This window comes from Lithobates pipiens, unplaced genomic scaffold (assembly GCF_037356315.1).
Source record: "Lithobates pipiens isolate NorthernLeopardFrog02 unplaced genomic scaffold, aLitPip1_a1.2 Scaffold_1, whole genome shotgun sequence".
NCBI classification, from domain to species: domain Eukaryota; kingdom Metazoa; phylum Chordata; class Amphibia; order Anura; family Ranidae; genus Lithobates; species Lithobates pipiens.
Genome location: NW_027507685.1, coordinates 142,744,099 through 142,758,635, shown reverse-complemented (window position 1 = coordinate 142,758,635; position 14,537 = coordinate 142,744,099). Strand labels below are relative to the sequence as shown.

General features: G+C 44.1%; 1 protein-coding gene across 1 annotated transcript in view; it reads right to left on the bottom strand.

Moving 5' to 3' along the window:
• Positions 1-1,761: 1,761 nt before the first annotated feature.
• FAM78A (family with sequence similarity 78 member A) overlaps positions 1,762-14,537 on the bottom strand; it is a 137,063-nt gene continuing 124,287 nt past the window's right edge. Inside the window, exon 4 of the transcript XR_013272387.1 lies at positions 1,762-1,816. The gene's annotated coding sequence lies outside the window, so the exon portion shown is untranslated. The remainder of the gene's footprint in view (positions 1,817-14,537) is intronic.

Genomic DNA, 14,537 nt, shown 5'->3' with positions numbered 1-14,537 from the left:
TGAAAAACACAAGGTGCAGTTGTTTGAAATGCCTTTATAGGAATATGATTAAATAGAGTCTAAGGGGGTAATTTACTAAGATGAATGCGCTGCGCCAGTTCATACCTTAATTTGTGCGCCAGATAAATTAATTGAGCGTGTGAACTGTCTAAGCACAACAGATGATAATATGCCGGTGCACTCAATAATAATATGCCATTGATAATAGCGCATGCTGTATCATTAACAGTCCATTCACACAGGGGCAACACGACTTCCAGTGCGACTTTGGGAGGCAACTTGGACACGACTTGAGTATCAATCACAGCACAACTTGGGGTGACTTACAACATGACTTTAAGTCACCCCCCAGGCCAGGAAAATTTAATTTTAAATAAAAAAACGGTTCCTGGAAGGGCCTGGTATGGATATTAAGGGGAATCCCGTGCCCAAAAAAAAAGGCATGTGGGTCCCCCTCAAAATCCATACCAGGCCCTTCAGGTCTGGTATGGATTTTAAGGGGAACCCCGCGCCCCCCAAAAAAATGGCTGGGGGGTCCCCCTCAAAATCTATACCAGGCCCTTCATGGATTTTAAGGGGAACCCCACGCCAAAAACAAAATAGCATGGGGGTCCCCCTCAAAATAGATACCAGACCCTTATCCGAGCATGCAACCTGGCAGGCCACAGGAAAAGAGGGGGGACAAGAGAGCGCCCCTCTCCTGAACCATAACAGGCCACATGCCCTCAACATTGGGAGGGTGCTTTGGGGTACAAGGACAAGGGCCTCATCCCCACAACCCTGGCCGGTGGTTGTGGGGGTCTGCGGGTGGGGGGCTTATCGGAATCTGGAAGCCCCCTTTAACAAGGGGACCCCCAGATCCCAGCTTCTCCCCCTGTGTGAAATGGTAAGGGGGTACAAAATTACCCCTACCATTTCACAAAAAAAGTGACAAAAGTGTTAAAAATGACAAGAGACAGTTCCTTTAATAAATTCCTTTATTAAAGTCTTCTTCTTTTCAGTAAATGGGGAATTGTGCTGTGTTACAGGTGCAAATGCTTTGTGAATACGAAAATGGCTGTTGCGCATTGGCGTGAGCCACAACTCATGGCACAAACCGTTTGTAAATCAGTCCCTAAGTCTATGTTCTCACAGTCTATCAACCTAAGGGTTATTACACAGGCCCAAGATCGGAACCCATGGACCTTGAGCTCTTACCACTACAAATCTATACGAGTCTTTTTTGGCCTTTTATTCCCATTCATCAACCAAGCTTTTCAGCTCCTCAACATTTATTTACCCTAGCCAGAGAGATGAAGTCCAGCCCAGACTGGCTGGGGACCGGGTGAAGACCACCTTAAAAGGGGCACTAACCCCCTCTTACTGTACATGTATGTGTTGCTGGATATGGAAAAAGGATTACAGTGAACCAGTTGCTTTAGCCTGCGTAAGAAGATTGTGGGTTCTCTTTAAGTGTGAACATCTTATACATTGGGACAGGGTGAAAACCAGCCCATGGGTCCCCTGTGATTTCTAAGCCCTTGTACACACTGTCAGAGAATCTGTCGGAATGAGTCTTATCGGACCGTGTCGTCAGATAATCCGACTGTGTGTGGTATGCATCGGACTGATTCCGTACGAATCTCCGTCCGACCCAATTTTCCAACATGTTGGAAATATTTCCCGACCAACTGGGCCGGACGGACCTAATCCGATCATGTGTAGAGCATTTTGATCGGACCAAGTGCCACGCATGCTCAGATCAAATTCCTACATCAAAGCTATTGGCTACTAGCCTGAATGTAGTCCCATCGTAACGAAATTACGTCATCACGTTCTGAAAGATCGGATTTTTCGCCAACTTGGCCCGACCGTGTGTATGCAACAGTTTCGGACACAATCCGTCGGACTAAATCCGACGGGCAAAATCCGACGGATTTGGTTGCCAAAATCTCCGACCGTGTGTACGTGGGCTAAGACATTCTTTGCTGTAACAGACAAACAGATGTAGCGTAGGTTTAAAATAGTTCACATTCATAATACAGTGAGAGCTGCATTACTGGCATTACCAAATACATTATCTCCTACACTAACCACCTCCCTCACCATTTCTTTTAGCTCTAGATTACAGGGTCATCCCGATTTCTGGAACTCTACCAAGATCCAGAAATGTTAGGTACCCTTTCCTCCATTGTTGAAAATGGAAATGCCTTTAATGTTTTAAGAGTTGCTTACAGTTCAGCAACAGCTGGTGTCCTGACAAGAGACAATGAACCGTAATATAACACTGTTCTCTTGCTCTCATCAGAAGTTAGATGAGAACGGCAGAAAGATAAGACATAGCCGGTCATCTAAAAAACCAATTTTACCTTGTGATAACTTTCCAAACATAATAATCACTAGCTGATAGTCATTATGCTCAGCTTCTTGCCACTGCCTCCCAGCTTCTCAGCATGCAACACCATCGAATAACAGCATTGTAGTTGTTCACAACCCTCATAACTCCAGAGTTCGCTTGGTTGTTACTGTGCTATGTCATAGAAGTAAGCTTGCTATGCCTCCTTCACTCCCCCTCTTCCATGTTTAGTGGGTACAGCTATCCTCTGGTTTTCACCACTACTACGACATTTAGAAGAAACCTTAAAGACTTTTCAAGTCTTCTTTAGACTGCAAGCAAAGTGTTTAACAAGAATGCAGCTGGCGCAATATCAAAGAAGAATGGGACAATAGTCTTAAGTACGACTAAAAGCTCCTGACCTGTATGCAAAAAAATGAAAGGATCATGAGCAAAAGGGATAAATGAAGGCACTCACGGTAATGACTGCAAGATAGCCACTTGTTAGACGCCTGAAAGATGACAGCACCCTGTGACCTGTGACCAGCAGTGGAGCTTTGTGATATAAGCAGGCTGTATTGAATCTTTAGAAAACGGAAAGGGCCTTAACCATGGGTGCTCAAACTGTGGCCCTCCAGCTGTTACGGAACTTCAAGTCTCATGACGCATTGAAAGCCGTTGACTGTTACAAGCATGACTCCCAAAGGCAGAAGCATGATGGGACTTGTGGTTCCGCAATACCTGGAGGGCCACAGGTTGAGCACCCAAGGCATAAACTAACACTCTCTGTGAGTATCTGACACAGTACCCAGATACAAAGTACATTAATATGAGAACTAAAAGGAGTGTAGCGACAAAACAACAACCTAAGAACCCAAATAAATAATAATGTACCCAGACACTAAACCAAATAGATCAAGTACAGGCATTACATGTGACTTCAAACTGCAAAATACATATATAACAAAAATATATAATAATAACAAAGTGCAAATAAATTATATCCAAAAACGTGTGTTTAAATATGTAAAAGTACACAAATCTAGTAACCATCCAAAAAATGTTACCAAATCCAACAAAATGATGTGTGTAGAAGTGAAAGTATTCCATCAATCATTTAGTGGTAACACAATAAGTCCCAGTGAAACCGATGAAGAGATGAGTGATTCTCCAAAGAACAGCAGTGTCATGATCAGGGTTTAGATTCGAAGATTAGTTGCTATAGCAGTAGCGGGACTACCACCGAACAGCAGGATAGGTACACAGGCAGTCACCCTGGCAGATTACGTGGGCTCATCTGAGGTGTGGAGTCTAATTACCAACCAGTGTGCACTAGAGCTCCTAATGGTGGAGATGGATTTTGCTGTGTGTTAATACCAGGTTGCGGTCCTCAGGATCGGCCCCACCAGGAGATGAGAAAGCCAGAGTACAGTAGTGGATAAGCAGGTAAGGATCAAACAGAAGTGTAGTCAGTAGAGATGGCCTCAGGCATGTTTGAAATCCCACGTGCCCGATCCCCCCAGGAAGCTGACACTGCATACGGCCAATCACAGGCAGTGAGACATTTCCTGGTTTGCAGCTGCATAGATTGGGAAGTGTCCCACTGCCTGTGATTAGCTGTGTGAAGTGTCAGCTTCCTGGTCCAGGCATGTGGGATTTTGAACACACACAAGCCCATCTCTAGTAGTCAGTAAACAAGCCAAAGGTCCGTAACGAGTAGTTGCAGGTTGAGATCAGGCAGAAGCGTAGTTGAGGAATAAGCCAGGGTTGATAACAAGTGGTAGCATATACAGCATCTCGGGTAGCTCAGCAAGAAGAGTCATTGTCAGACACACCGCCTTAATGATCCTCCCAGCTCACAGGCAAATATAGCACTGTTTTCACAGACTCTTCCTCCCACAATAAACAGTACTCAAAAATGCAGCCAGGGTCATTATATCATAGCAGAGGATAGATAAAAAAAGAGTCTTTCCATAGTGAAGATCAGTTAAAAGAAGGGTTATTTATTCAGTCTATACACCTACAAACAAAGTAGATCAAAACATTACATCTAAACAAGCAGGACATCCATATTCCAGAATCCAAAATGGTTATGCCACCATGTACATAAATAGGAGAAGGCCCAACAAGGTTCAAGACTTGATTGGACACACCACCAACAATAGGGGGGATGATAAATTAACCCCAAAGGGCACAAATAGCAGATAACACTGTAAATTCCTCTGAAAGCGCCCCTTTGCATGCGATCATCAAATCGCAAATATAAATAAACATACAAGAAAGGTCCTTTTAATAGTTTACTAATACAAATAAGTGTATGATTAATTCCCCCATCTATAAATCCATACCCAATAGGAACCCAAATAAAAATGTACTTAATAAAATTTGTAAAAAAGCTAGTGTTTTTCCCAATCATTCGCACGCTTCCTCCATGATGACAAACTCATCCAAATTTCCATCATTAATGAAATTAGACTCCACAAATATTCCTTATAATTGGGCCTGTACACTGCTTCTCCACCCCCAAAGAATTGGCTCAACCCACTTGACACAGCTGTGTAATAGTGTTGGTGTGAAACCCAATAGCAAGGAACAACCCAACAATAGTATTATATATTGTACCTTTACCGTTACCTGGGTATCCATCACTCCACCTGCTATAGAAATAGACAACTTCTCACACCATTTGTACTTTAACCACACAGTAAATTTACTGGAAACTGGTTTAGGATAGCAAATACAATAATGATTCTGTTGCACAGGGTCAAAACAATAAATAATCAAAGTTCATGTAAATATTCAGACTCAAAGATCACATGAGTAACGCATGTGGGCATGTCTCAAAGTGGGACTGATGCTCAGAGTGGTAAAACCTTGACACTGGGCACTTTCCCACTCCTGATTCAGCCACGCAAACACACACCAAACTTGCCGTACACTATCCAGTACTAGGTAACAATGTAATATAGTACATATGCTCAAGGGCAGGGATGAGCTTTATGTTCAAGTCAAACTCATGTTCGACTCAAACATTGGCTATTCGCCAAACAGCGAACAATTTTGGTTGTTTGCGGCAAATTCGAAAGCCTTTAAAAGTCTATGGGAGAAATCAAAAGTGCTAATTTTAAAGGATTATATGCATGGTATTGTCATAAAAAGTGTTTGGGGACCTGGGTCCTGCCCTAGGGGACATGTATCAATATAAAAAAAAGTTTTAAAAATGGCAGTTTTTTCGGGAGTAGTGATTTTAATAATGTTAAAGTGAAACAATAAAAGTGTAATATTCCTTTAAATTTCGTACCTGAAAGGTGTCTATAGTATGCCTGTAAAGGGGCGCATGTTTCCCGTGTTTAGAACAGTCTGACAGCAAAATGACATTTCTAAAGGAAAAAAAGTCATTTAAAACTACTCGCGGTTACAATGAATTGTCGGTCCGCAATGCACATAAAAGTTCATTGATAAAAACGGCATGGGGATTTCCCCACAGGGGAACCCCGAACCAAAATTTAAAAAAAAATGTGTGGGGGTTCCATTAAATTCCATATCAGGCCCTTCATGTCTGGTATGAATATTAAGGGTAACCCCGCACCAAACTTTAAAAAAAAATGTTGTCCCCCCAAAAATCCATACCAGACCCTTACCAGACCCTTATCCGAGCACGAAACCTGGTAGGCCGCAGGAAAAGAGGGGGGGACGAGAGAGCGTCCCCCCTCCTGAACAGTGCCAGGCCATATGCCCTCAACATTGGGAGGGTGCCTTTGAGGTAGCCCCTCAAAGCACCTTGTCCCCATGTTGATGGGGAGAAGGGCCTCATCCCCACAACCCTTGCTCGGTGGTTGTGGGTGTCTGCGGGTGAGGGTCTTATAAAAATCTGGAATCCCCCTTTAACAAGGGGACCCCCAGATCCCGGCCCCTCGTGTGAATTGGTAATGGCGTACAAATGTACCTCTACCATTTCACAAAAAAAGTGACAAAAAAAGTTAAAAAAGACAAAAGACAGTTTTTGACAAGTCCTTTATTCTTCTTCTTTGCACTTCTTCCTTCATCTTCTTTCTTCTGGTCATCTTTCGGTGTTGTTCTTCTTCTCCATCATCTTCTTCCTCAGCTCTTCTTGTCCCGCCTCTTGCTCTGGCTTCTTCTCTGCGCCGTCCACACGATCTGCCTCTATGGGAGTCTTCAGCAGTGTGACGCTCAGTTTCTTCTGACAGTTCTTAACCACTTTCAGACCGGACCAATTTGCTGGTCAAAGACCAGACCACTTTTTGCGATTCGGCACTGCGTCGCTTTAACTGACAATTGCGCGGTCGTGCGACGTGGCTCCCAAACAAAATTGACGTCCTTTTTTTCCCACAAATAGAGCTTTCTTTTGGTGGTATTTGATCACCCCTGCGGTTTTAATTTTTTGCGCTATAAACAAAAATAAAGCGACAATTTTGAAAAAAACACATTATTTTTTACTTTTTGTTATAATAAATATCCCCCAAAAATATATAAAAAAACATTTTTTTCCCTCAGTTTAGGCCGATACGTATTCTTCTACATATTTTTGGTAAAAAAATCGCAATAAGCGATTATTGATTGGTTTGCGCAAAAGTTATAGCGTTTACAAAATAGGGATAGTTTTATAGCATTTTTATTAATAATTTTTTATTATTTTTTTTACTAGTAATGGTGGCGATCAGCAATTTTTATTGTGACTGCGACATTGTGGGGGACCCATCGGACATTTTTGACACATTTTTGGGACCATTGTCATTTATAGAGTAATCACTGCTATATAAATACAGTGATTCCTGTGTAAATGACACTGGCAGTGAAGGGGTTAACCAGTGGGTGGCAGTGTAGGGGTTAAGTGTTCCTAGGGGTGTGTTACTAACTGTGGGGGGGTTGGGCTTTCATTTAGTGAACACTGATCTCTGCTCCAATCACATGGAGCAGAGATCAGCGTCACTAGTTGCTAGGCAGAATGGAGAAATGCTGTTTACAACGGCATTTCTTCATTTGGCCGCTCCGTGAGACGATCGCGGGTATGCCCACGGCGATCGAGTCCGCAGGTCCTGCGACCGGACTCACGGGGGTCCCGACCAGCGCGGGAGCGCGCCGCCGGTGGCGCGCTCCCGATGGCAGGGCGGCAAATTTAAAGGGACGTACATGTACGCCCATTTGCCTGCCCATGCCATTCTGTCAACGTACATCGTCGTGCGCTGGTCGGCAAGTGGTTAAATAATGGAGGACGGGGCCACCCAGGTGACCCTGCCCCCTTCTGACAACACGGGAAAAGACATAAGGAAGTCCCCGTGCGTCAGAGGAGGGGGGCATGGGGTGGCCTCGCCCTCCCTTATTTAAGAACTGTCAGAAGAAGTGGAGCGTCACACTCCCAGGTCCCCAAACACTTTTTATAACAATACCATGCATATAAGCCTTTAAAATCAGCACTTTTGATTGTTCATGTCCCATAGACTTAAACACGGTGTCCGTGTGTTCGAACACATTTTTTGCTTGTTCGCATGTTCTGGTACGAACCGAATGGGGGGTGTTCAGGTCATCCCTACTCAAGGGCTCCCCCTAGGTTGTACTGCAGTTCTCAGAGTGTGTGAACGAAAAGTAATAAGCCCTTTATAGTGAATGGCAAAGTCTTTGATCTTCTTTCTTCATCTAGCCTTATTATTATACTGCAGTATTTGTAATCCAGTGAATAAGCAAATGTTAACATAATATAAATAAAAAATACTTTAAAAGACAGTACCTGATTGGCATCAGATGTGAGAGGAACCCAAAATAAAAGAGGGGGGGGGGGGGCATGAAACCTATCCACAATTAACCTTTCAACTGTTGTTAATGAAACTATTTACATCCCACTCGATGTTGAGGCCAAAGGGCACAAAACAGTAACTCAGAGATCCATATTTTTGGATTAATATTTTGCAGTTTGATATGCAGTTGAATTCACATGTACTATCATTTAAACACGGCAAACGCATTAATTTGTTGCACTCAGGTCGATGCACCCATCTTTTTCTGTATTTTACTGTTTGTTGCGACTAAGGACTGATCCAGTCCTATCATGATGTGCTGGGATGGATGGTTGGCAATATCTATACTAGTCGTGCAAGTCTTAGCTGTTTTTTTTTCACCTAAAGGCTCCTGTATGACAGTCTAAACAATTACACAATCCAATTATTACATGATGCACAAGCCTCAAAAAGTAAACAAAAAATGTATTTTACCTTTCCTTTCTGAGCGAAATCCTCCTTCATTTGTATCTCACATGTTCCTCCTCCAAGACACTGCAGCTCACAGTGGGAGGGTTTCAGCAACAGAGGCAGTGCTGTTAATACAGTAAGCAGTGGGCAGGACTAGGTGAGGCCAGATGCTGACTGACAACAAAAGCAACATCTTTCATACCACTCTAGGGCAAGCAGGTACAGCCTACATGAGCGTGACTATGCTGCTCCAAATACAGGAACAGTGCTGCATTATTACCAAACCATTACTGAAGCTCCAGTAGGTGGACTTTATTGGCAGGATCAACAAGAATTTAAGACTAGGGAAAAAAAACTGTAGGCACACTTATAATTAAAGTGGTTGTAAACCCTTACAGACCACTTTAACCTAGAGATAAGCCTAGATTAAGGCTTTTTTGTATTTTTAGAGCGTGTTTACTTCCTCTTTAAAGTGATAGTAAAGCCCACCTTGTTTACTTGTACAGTAAATATCTCCTAAACATGCACCAGGAGATGTGCAAAAATGGTGGGGGGGGGGGGGGGATAGATATGGCACTGCTCTTATTAGGAGGTAATCTGCAACTTCTAGATACTTGAGGGGTGTGTATACCATGGGATGCATTTAATGCAAAAAGTGACAAATAAAAAGTGCAGAAAATAGAAAATGTAAAGGATATCCTACAGTGTAAACTTCCTGATTGCTTATTTATAATGCATACCGTTAGAAGCTATGTGCATTCAAACCCAAAAAAAAAATGGGGAAAAAAATGAAAAAAACAATAGAAACGCACTAGCTTTTCCTTTGTAAAATCCACAATCCTGTGCAAAATCTGCAATTAAAAGTAAAATTTCTGTGCCAAAAATACAACATATATGACTGGTATATACATAGTATTGCTGTGAAACTGGGCTCAGAAACATGCATATACCGTCCTTACAACCCTGGTGTATAGAAAGTCTGCGCTCCACGGGTCGAAACCAGAAGTGATGCAATGACGCTTTTAGTCCCACCGGTTTCCGCTCGGTTTCGAGCCGTGGAACGCAGATCGCTATGGCTTCCTGATTTTAAACATTTTTAGTTTTAATGATTTTTTTGAAAATGTGAGTACCCATCAGTATTACTAATAAATATGTGAAAATTTGTACGGTATCACACTATGGGGTTTCTTTCCTCTCTACATGTGGGCAACATTTAAGAGGTTAACAGGAAGGAGACCATTTACATCACAGACAAGGTGGCACTTGGAGAACACAGGACAGGAAGTTTTCCTACTCCACAGGCTGCACAGTGGCTCATCGTATCCTGTTGTCGGAAAATCCGGTTGTGTGTGGGCTCCGTCTGACTTTTTCCATCAGAATTTCCGACACACAAAGTTTGAGAGCTGGATCTAAAATTTTCCAGCAACAAAATCCCGTCATTTAAATTCCGATCGTGTGTAGACAATTCCAACGGACAAAGTGCCACGCACGCTCAGAATAAATTAGGAAATTAAAGCTATTGGCTACTGGCCCATTTATAGTCCCGTCGTACGTGTTCTACATCACCTCGTTCTGAACGATTGGATTTTCCAACAACTTTGTGCGACCGTGTGTATGCTAGACAAGTTTGGGCCAGAATCTGTCAGAAAAAAATTTGACGAATTTTGTCATCAGAAAGTCTGACCGTATGTACAGGGCATAATTGGACTTTTTCTATACACCAGGGTTGTAAGGACGGTATATGCATGTTTCTGAGCCCAGTTTCACAGCAATACTATATACCAATCATATATGTTGTATTTTTGCCACAGAAATGGTTACTTTGAATTGCAGATTTTACACAGGAAAAGTTAGCGCTTTTCTGTTTTTTTATTTTTGTTTGAATGCACATAGCTTCTAACAGTATGCATTATAAATAAGTAAGCAGGAAGTTTACACAGTGGGATATCCTTTACATTTTCTATTTTCGCCACTTTTTAATTGTCACTATTTGCATTATATGTACCGGTGGTGTACACACACCTCAAGTATCTAGAGGTTGCAGATTACCTCTTAATAAGAGCAGCGCCATATCTACCCCCCCTTTTTTCAAATGTTTTACCTTAGATTTACCTTAGAGTAAATTTATTGATGGAGGCTGCAGCTCTTCACATATTTTACATTATAATTTACATTTGTACCATAGGCGCGGTAGTCAAATCTTTCATCATTTAGGAGATATTTAAAATAGTCGCAGCTGGTGACGTCAACGTGAGCTTTGAGAGGTGAGAGCCATGCCGTGGGAGTGACATCATCGCGGCTTGGCTTTTCAAGCAACTGAAGTCCGCAAACCCAGAAAGAAGACTGGGGGAAGATGGAAGCCCTGTCAGCCTGACAGCGCACTGCTGGAGGGCTTTGTTCTAAGGTAAGTCTTCCATTATGTGCTAGTATGCAAATTATGCTCTTATAGAGGAAGTAAACTTCCATCTTTAAGTTTACCTATAGGTAAGCTTATAATAAGGCTTACCTATAGGCAGTGTAAATATCTCCTAAACATGTACCGTTTAGAAGATATTTACATTACATGCAGCCAGTGACATCACTGGTGCATGTGCTCTGAAGGAGCGGCCACCCACGCCATTCCTTCAGCGCCATGTGCGGTGACTGGCGGCTACCATGCGCATGTGTGGAAGTGATGTTGTTGTGGCTCCAGCCAGTCACAGAGCTTGGAAGTAGGGTTGCCACCTGTCCGGTTTTGACCTGGACAGTACGGGTTTAGGAGGCTGTGCCCGGGTTTCCCTCTGCCTCACATCCGGACACCACTTCCAGCTGACAGCGGGTACCAAGGGGCCTCCTTTTACGAGCCCCAGCACACAGGGGGACCCAGACAGCTGGGGGATCGGAGCGGCAGGCGGGGGGGGAGCCATTACAGAGCAACTAAAACATAAGGGAGAGAAAGAGGCGTCAGGCAGCTGCTGGTGCGGATGTTTTTAATAAAAATAAATGCTTAAAAACAAACAATCCACTCACTCTCCATGTCAGAGCTGTATATGTCAGTCTGTGAAGTCGGCTGTCCCATTCTCCACTCCGATCCACGCTGCTGTTTTCACTGAATCTCTGGAGGAAGCCAAGGATACATAGCCGAGGGGAAACTGCAGTGAGCTGTCAGCCTGGGATGTTTTGACCAATCAGAGCATTCTGGAGGCTTAACCACGCCTCCATCATCAGAGGCTGACAGTTCACATGAGTTTTCTGCGGCTCTCTGTTTCCTCCAGCGATTCAGTGATAAGAGCAGCTTGGATCAGAGGGGAGAACGGGACACCCGACTTCACAGACTGACATATACAGCTCTGACATGGAGAGTGAGTGGATTGTTTTTAAGCATTTATTTTGTTAAAAACTTCTGCATTAGCAGCTGCCTGTCACCTCTCTCTCCCTTATGTTTTGACCCTTCTGTTTGCCCCCCTCCTCTGTAATTTCCCCCCTCCTCTGTATTTGCACCACCTTCCTATGTAATTGTCCCTCCCTGCTCTGTAATTGCCTCCCCTCCTCTGTATTTGCACCCCCTCCTCTGTATTTGCCCCCTCCTCTGTATTTGCACCCCCTCCTCTGATTGCCCCCTATCTCTATAATTACCCCCTCCTCTGTAATTGCCCTCATCCTCTGTAATTGCTCCCCACGCCCACCTCTACGAACCCCCTGCTGTCCGGGCCTCCCGGTGTGCTGGGGTCTTGTCGGCTGCCATGGGGTTATTGGAGGGAGGAGGATGTGTGCTGGTAGGGGAAGAAGATTTGTAGGAGGGAGTGGGATTTATGGCACCCCAATCGCAAAGCAAAACTTCTTTTGGTGACAGGCATCCCACAATTCTGTTTACTTGATTTTGCTGCTATTTGTCGGGTGACAATTGCTGCAAAATCGCACCGCGGTTGGGGTTCCATGCCTTGTGCCGCTAAACTTTTTGGGTTTGGCTTGAAGCAAAGGTTGCAACCCTATTCGGAAGCAAGATGGGTGAAGATGGAAGCTGTCTCCTGGCATCTCTTGAAGGCTTCATTTTCAAGTAATTAGCACATTATGCCTTTGCCCTGCAGGTCAGGGGAAAAAAAGCAGCGGTTTACAACCACTTTATCCTGCACAGGACCATTTTTTTGTAGTTTTTTTTTTTTTTGTGGTTTACTACTGCTTGTCTTTCAGCAAATATTTTAATGGGAGGCCCAAGATTTAGGTTATTGGAAGGTTAAACCCCAACTCTAGGCAGATATTAAAGACACATATTAAAGTGATGGTAAAGCTTTTTTTTTTTTCTTTAAATAACAAACATGTTATACTTACCGCCTTTGTGCAAGGGTTTTGCACAGAGGGGCCCGATCCTCATTTTCTGGGGTCCCCCTGTGGTACTCCTGGCTCCTCTTCCTCTTCTCGAGTGCCCCCACGAAGAGACGCTTTCCATGGGGGCAGTCCTGCTGCTGCGTCCATTGACATAGACAGCATGACTCTGCCTCCCCCGCTCTCCTGTCACTGGATTTGATTGACAGCAGCGAGAGCCAATGGCTCCTGCTGCTATTAATCTATCCAATGAGGACCCGAGACAGCGGCTGGAGCTGCTGGGTTTGTTCTCATCGCTGGAAAGAATGGGTTTAGGTTAAAAAAAAAAGGGGGGGGGGGGGCTCTGGGGGGTAGCACAAAAGGTTTTTCATCTTAATGCATGATTGCATTAAGGTGAAAAACCGTGAGGGTTTACAACCCCTTTAAAGTAGCTGTGTACTCAATAATACATGGGATTCTAGACCTCATGAAGCACCCATAATACATGGGATTTTAGACACCATAAAGCACCCAAACATCAACCCATAAAGGTAAAAAGATAATGAAAATAAACAACACAAAAAAATAATGTAAAATTTTAGGCGGCGGCCTTTTTTCGGGGTTTAAAGTTACAAATATAACATTTTGCAAAACTTTACTAAAGGGGAAGTTTCACAAATTGAACCTCCGCTTTTCGGAACTTCACCCCCCTCTGGTGTCACATTTGGCACATTTCTGGGGGGAGAAGGGTGCAGATACCTGTCTAAGACAGGTATTTGCACGCACTTCCAGGCATAGACTCCCACGGGAGTCTATGCCTCTTCTTTTCCCGCTGCACTGTCTGCTGAGACACACACGGATCCCAGAGACAGCTGGGACCATTCGGATTGAGCTGCGCAGCTCGCGCATAAGCAGTAGCGAACTGGGAAGTAAAGCCGCAAGGCTTCATTTCCTGATTCCCCTACCGAAGATGGCGGCAGCAGCATCTGAGGACCGAGGGACGGTTCGGCCTCAGGTGCTGGCATCGCTGGACCCTGGGACAGGTGAGTGTCCTTATATGAAAAGTCAGCAGCTGCAGTATTTGTAGCTGCTGACTTAAAAAAAAAATTAAATAATTTGTGGAACCCCCGATTTAATGACTATAAACCAAACTTTTACGATAAATAGCCAATCACCAAAAGCTCAGCCACCAAGACTCAAACTTAAAGCATAACTTAAAGAGGAAGTAAACCCTGATGGGTTTACTTCCTCTTTTTTTCCCTGCAAAGGTAAAGCATAATGGACTACTATGCATCGCATAGTAGCTCATTATGTGTCACTTACCTGACACAGGAGCCAGCGAAGTCGCCGCTGTCCCCTGTAGTCCGCCGCATCCATCTTGCTGGTGGCGTCTCCCAGCTCCGACGAATCACAGCGGCGAAGCCGCGATGACGTCACTCCCGCGCATGCGCACGGGAGTCGCGTCTCGCAGCTCCGCCGCTGCCATTCGGCGAAGCCACGATGACGTTATTCCCGCGCATGCGCACGGGAGTCGACAAATTAGGCAAATCCATTCTTGGACTTGCCGCATTTAGTGCGCCTGCGCGCCGCTGTCTACGGCGCATGCGCCGTAGACAGCGGTGCCCATTTTCGGGCAAATATCTCCTAAACCATATAGGTTTAGGAGATATTGCTTGGACCTACAGGTAAGCCTTAATCTAGGCTTACCTGTAGGTCAAAGTGGTTTGAAAGGGTTTACT